General features: G+C 31.1%; 1 pseudogene; it reads right to left on the reverse strand.

The window, feature by feature from the left end:
* Nucleotides 1-5145: 5145 nt before the first annotated feature.
* LOC145813033 (putative mitochondrial protein AtMg00310 pseudogene) lies at nt 5146-5736 on the reverse strand (annotated as a pseudogene).
* Between the last annotated feature and the right edge of the window lie 264 nt (nt 5737-6000).

Here is a 6000-nt window from a genome sequence, read left to right on the forward strand (position 1 = left end):
ATATGAAAAATGCTTCGGACCCCCACTGGGGGTCGACCCCCAGTGAGGTGGCGCGCCGTGATTGGACAAAAAAAAACTGTTTTATTTTATTTTATTTTTTTTTGAGTTTCAGCCAGTGGGGGCTCGCCACCTCACTGGGAGTGCGACCCCCACTGGGGTCTGCAGCAAAATCGATTGTAATATAATTAACCATGAATTTCGAATCTCGTTCAAAATAAGGACAATTAAAAATTTTGTTGTTCCATTTGAAGAACAACGTCATCATAGAACTTATTTTGTATTGATTGACTTATATGTTGTTTGAAATATAATGGTATTTTTTAATGAATAATATTGGAACTTTTTTTGTTATAAAGTTATGTTTTGTTTGATTTTCAAAATCTATTTTTAGAAATTTTTTCTAAAAAACTAAAAATTAAATTGGTGAAAAAATTTAAAAACACATCATTTTTATATAATTTTATCTTTTGAGATGGTAGAAATATTTTTTTTTGATAATTATTTCAGCTAAATTAGTTTTTATTTTTTTAAAAACCAAACATGGCAACAACTTTAATGTTATTATTAAACCAATCCATTAAATCAAAAAATCCAAAACTAAAAATATTTCATATATTAAACATATCGATTATATATTAAAAGTCTAATAACCATTAAAAAAATATATGTTAACAACAAATACAACCATCTATTACATGATAATCATAAAAAAAATATCAATAAAAGCAACCACCTATTACATGATCATTATCCAAACACATACTAAAAATTAATTTGATAAAAAATAAAAAAAAATAAAAATGTAAAATATTTATCATTTTTATATAATTTTACTTTGGTGAGTAGAAATAATCTTTAAAAATTTTAAAATAATTTTTTTGACATTTATTTTTGTTAAACTAGTTTATAATTTATCAAATTGATAACTTCGCCCTTGAAATAGAGTAATAATATCTTCAATTGTCCTTATCTAGAGCGAGATTCAAAATTTAAGATCAAATGTATCACAATTGAAATGTCAGGGACCAAAGTGATACAAACTCTAAATTACAGGAATTGTTAGTGTAATTTGCCTAATAAAATACTATTGAAAATTAAGTATTTGTATATTTTTATGCATTATACTTCGATATGAGTTAATGTAAGGATTTTTTACACAAAGATCTCCTAAGTTATTGAGAAGTATTATTTTATCCCTCTAAATTATAAAAACCTACAAATAATCCTCCTAAACTATAAAAACATGCAAATTGGACCCTTAATGAAAGGGATCAAAGTAAAATATGCCAATAATTTAAGACGTTCGTTTGTACGCTTTTATAGGTTATGGAACAAAGCGATACTTCCCAATAGTTTAGGAAATCCATTTGTACGTTTTTATAATTTAAAGAGTCAAAGTGATATTTTTCTAATTGTTTAGGGGTCGCTTTGTAAATAACTCTTAATGTAATTGGTATAAATCCAAAACAAACAGACCAACTGTTGTGCCAGTCGGCCTAATTCATGAGATCACTATAGTGAAAAATGTTGGTTTTGAATTTTTAAAAATAGGTTTTAAGTTTTTAATTTATATATATTTTATTTTTAGTCAATTTTTTAAATATTTTAGTCAATTTTATTTTTTAATTTTATTTTTTAGATGTACTTAATTTGGATGTATTTAAAAAGTAAAATATTTGTGAATTTTTTTTAAAAAATCAATAAATACAAAAAATATATTGGATTTTTATATATTTTTTATTTTTTTAATTTAAAAAAATCACAAATTTATACTCTTTAAATTTATCTAAATTAAGTGGATCTAAAAAGTAAAAAAAAAAAAATCTAATCCAATATTAAAAAAGTTCCCTAAAAATAAAAATTATAAATTGAAAACTCAAAAAAAAAAATTGAAAATTCAAAAACCAAATAGAATAATCTCTCTCTCTCTCTCTCTCTCTCTGAGAGTAAACTATGTTTCTCTCTTATTGGAATGGAGGTAGTTCAAATTTTATTGGATAAATTATGGTCTTACAAAGAAGCCTACCATTGTGGTAAATTATATTGATTCTTTTTTGTTTTTAAAAAATTTACAGCAAATATAATATCTAATTCACATAAAACATAACTTCCTTTTCCATAAGAAATTTGCTAGTCATAAGGATAGAAAAATGATATTGTCAACATTTTTATATTAAAATATATATTTTATATTATTTATTTTTATATCTGCATTAATTATGGTCTCTTTAACCTTATTAAAAGGAAGATTGATATTATTTTGCCAAAGCTGTAAAATTTAATATATTTTTTCATGTTTTAAAGGAGGTCAATATGATTTTTTTTTTCTTCTTCTTTTACTGAGACTCTTATGGATTCACAACTTCCCTTACCTAAATTTAAACTGTAGTTCTGTCAATTGGTGAGAAGTCATGAAAGTTATGTTTTAAAGTATGTTCAACTTTTAATAATCCAACTAATGAGATTCCAGTACAAATATGTTACAAGTACTGAAAAAAGGCACATATTTTGAACTGCTTCAAAAGACTTTTTTTGTGTGTGGAAAAGGAATATCATCTTGGTAAAGAATGTCTGAGGCAGTCCACACATGAACCATATTCTGTAATTAAAAGATGTATATGCTATATCTTTGACCATTCAACATAATTCTGTGAGAATATGTACTTCCATTTTAAATTACTATTTCCCAAAATTTTACAATTTTCATCCATTGTTTTTTTTTGGTCCCAAATTATTAGAAACTGAAGAAGGTGGATATGACCCAGTCTCTCATACGACTACCAAAACATACGCTAATACTGTGTTTGGTTGGGGGATTTGAGGAGAGATTTGAAAAGAAAAATAGAAATGTGAATAAAATATACGTACATTTTACCTGATTTCACACACCTTTTCCCTTTCATTTTCTAAATCTCTCCTCAAATCTCCCAACCAAATACAGCTTAATGATAGAACATGGAGTGCAAAATAATCTTCCACTAACAAGAAGTATCGAAATGGCTTGTGAAAAAAAGGTATATCATTGGTCACAAAATTAGGGTGAAGTAAGAGAGCACAACCAAAGAGAACATAAGAATCCATGAAATATAAATTAAAAAACATATCTATTGCCTTTAATTTATGAAAAAATTTGTGAAAAACCACCACATAGAGTGTTTTGGAATAAAGGTCTGAGTTTTTATCTTCATTGGTTACAAGCACACACACGCATGGTACTTCTGGGTTAGCAAGTCCTAACATGTGATGATAAGGATAATTCTTGACATTTTTACTCTTTATGTGTATTTTGTGCAAAAAAAACTTTAAAATGTTACAATTTGAATTTTATAAATCCGTTTTTAATAACATCAATATTTTTGGAATTGCCTTTTCAAGATCTTTAAATAAAATCAATACTGAAAATAAAATTTCAAAAAAAAAGATAATAATGGAAATAGCTAGGTTTTTCAGTGTAGTGTTTGATGATTTTGTGAAAAAATGCAAATTCAGAGTCAAAAACGACATTTTCTTGCAAAATTGAGCACGCAAAATAGCCTTTGGCAATTCCAAATGAATAAATCTTAAGTTATTATTATTAGTATTTTGTATTCACAGTTGTATAGTTTCAAATTCCTTTTTGAGTACTTTCAGATTTAGGTTCTTTAAAGACATCGAAAATGGATACATACATATAAAATGGGAGACAAACAAAAATTGTAAATGGACAAATAAGCATTGAAATGACATAAAAATGAACACATAAGTTTTAAAAACAAAAATGCTAGAGGCTCCAAAAATTCTACCAAAAGTTTTACCAAATGTCTCACATAGGTGTGGGACCCACATGGGACCCACATTGTGTGGGTCCCACACCCATGTGAGACAATTGGTAAAACTTTTGGTAGAATATTTGGGGTCTCTAGCATTACTCTTTTAAAAATAGACATATAGGTTTACAGTAATGCTACATACCACTAAAAGTGATGCTCTAAAGCACCACTAATGAGTTGGCACACACTTAAAAAATAAATAAAAAACAAGGCACACCAACGTTGTGGTCGTCGGTGGGGCTCACTGCCGCATCATTAGTGTTACCACTAATTAGTGGTTTCAAACATTTTTGATAGGTTTAAATATGGACAAATAGGCCTTGAAAATAGACAAATAGGTCTGTTTATCCCTTCTTTAACTTAAAAATGGACAAATAGGCTTTAAAAAATAGACAGACAGACTTATTTTTAACCTATTTATTCTCATATTTGGACCTATTTGTTTCCATATTTTAACCCTTCAGCTCCCACATTTTTAATTGCTTTGTCCCTATGTTTGAAGTTATTTGTTCTCATATTTTTAACCTATCTATCCTCATTTTTGAACCTATATGTCATTATATTTTAAACCTATTTGCCTTCATATTTTTAACTTATCTATCAACATATTTTAACCTATTTTTTGAACTCTCAAACTTTCAATTAAAGAGGAAATTGGGATACATTAGAGTTGAGTATGGAGACAAGAGCAGCAGGTGGGCATACAACCCAATTTACAGGTAAGGACTTAGAAAGACAAGACTTTGCAACCCAGTGTGCTGCACCATTGTTGTTTCGTCTGGTCCAGGAAAACAAAATAGAATTTGGAGGAGCAAGAGCTCTAATATCTATAATAACAGCACTATACTCCCACGGTGGAACTGTTTCGGAAACGCAAAAAGAGATCACCATTTTGTTGTCACTTTCGATTTCCACTTGTGAGAGATTGAGGGCTTGAGCCATGAAACACGCCATACGCACTGCATGTGCCTCAGCTTGTGCTGCAGAGGAAGCCGCAATAGACTTAGCACAACCATCCAATAGGTTTCCCTTTGAGTCGCTAAGAATCACAGCCAGTGTAGCTAATGAAGAGTGCTGACAAAAAGCTGTATCACAATTGATTTTGAATTGAACTCCAAAAAGCTGTGCCAAGGGTAAGAGATCCCGAAGGTTTGTTAGAAACATTGGAATTGTGGCAGATCCGTTTGGCTAGGACATAGCCCGACTTGACTGAATAAACTCCTGATGGAGTGTGGTGCCATATTAAAAAATCATCTCTATTGACCGCTACAATTGGGATGGCTAGAACAGCCTGTAAATCTTCTTTCGAGAACCACTCGATGAGAAGTGCACGGCTCTAGGTTTTATGAGTGGGATCAATGACTTCAGCAACTTTTTGAATGTTGCAAATAGATGGTTTAGGTGAAGCAATTTTGAAATCTTTGGTAGAGGGTACCCACTTATCTTCCCAAAACTGCGCAAGTTTGCCGTTTTGGATTTGCCACCGGAGCCCATTCTGGAGGAGTTCCCTTCCTTTGAGAAGGCTGGTCCATGCCCAAGATGTTCTCTTTCCCTTGGATTCTTGCAAGAAACTGGAATTTGGAAAGTAGAGGCCTTTATACACACGAGCCCAGAAAGAATTGGGATTCATAAGGAGGCGCCATCCTTGCTTAGCCAGTAAGGTTTGGTTAAAAGCTTTGAAATCCCTGAAGCCCATACCTCCTTGTTTTTTGGGGGTTGTCATATGATCCCAACTTGCCCAAGGGATGCCCTTGTTATCCGGATCCCCTTTCCACCAAAAATTTCGGACAAGATAATTGAACTTAGCACAGAAAGATCTTGGCATTTCAAAATAGGACATGGCATAGGAGGGTAAAGCCTGAACGACAACTTTGATTAGTGTTTCTTTACCTGCTTGAGATAGAAGCTTTGATTTCCACCGTTGCATTTTGCTCAATGCTTTTTCAATCAGACTCCCAAAAGCTTCAGCTTTAGATCTGCCTTATGAAGAAGGTAGGCCCAAATATTTAGCTGTAAGATTGGCTTGTGAAACACCTAAAGAAGAGCAGATGAAGCTACGGATTGTTATAGATGCATTGGATGAGAACATCACTCCTGACTTGTCAAAATCGATCATTTGTCCTGAAGCTTCACTGTACATCCTCAAAGTGGCCATTATGCTGTGGCATTTATTCTGATTGGCCTTGAGGAA

Source organism: Camellia sinensis, chromosome 15 (genome assembly GCF_055761805.1).
Source record: "Camellia sinensis isolate YWXY chromosome 15, ASM5576180v1, whole genome shotgun sequence".
Taxonomy (NCBI): Eukaryota; Viridiplantae; Streptophyta; class Magnoliopsida; order Ericales; family Theaceae; genus Camellia; species Camellia sinensis.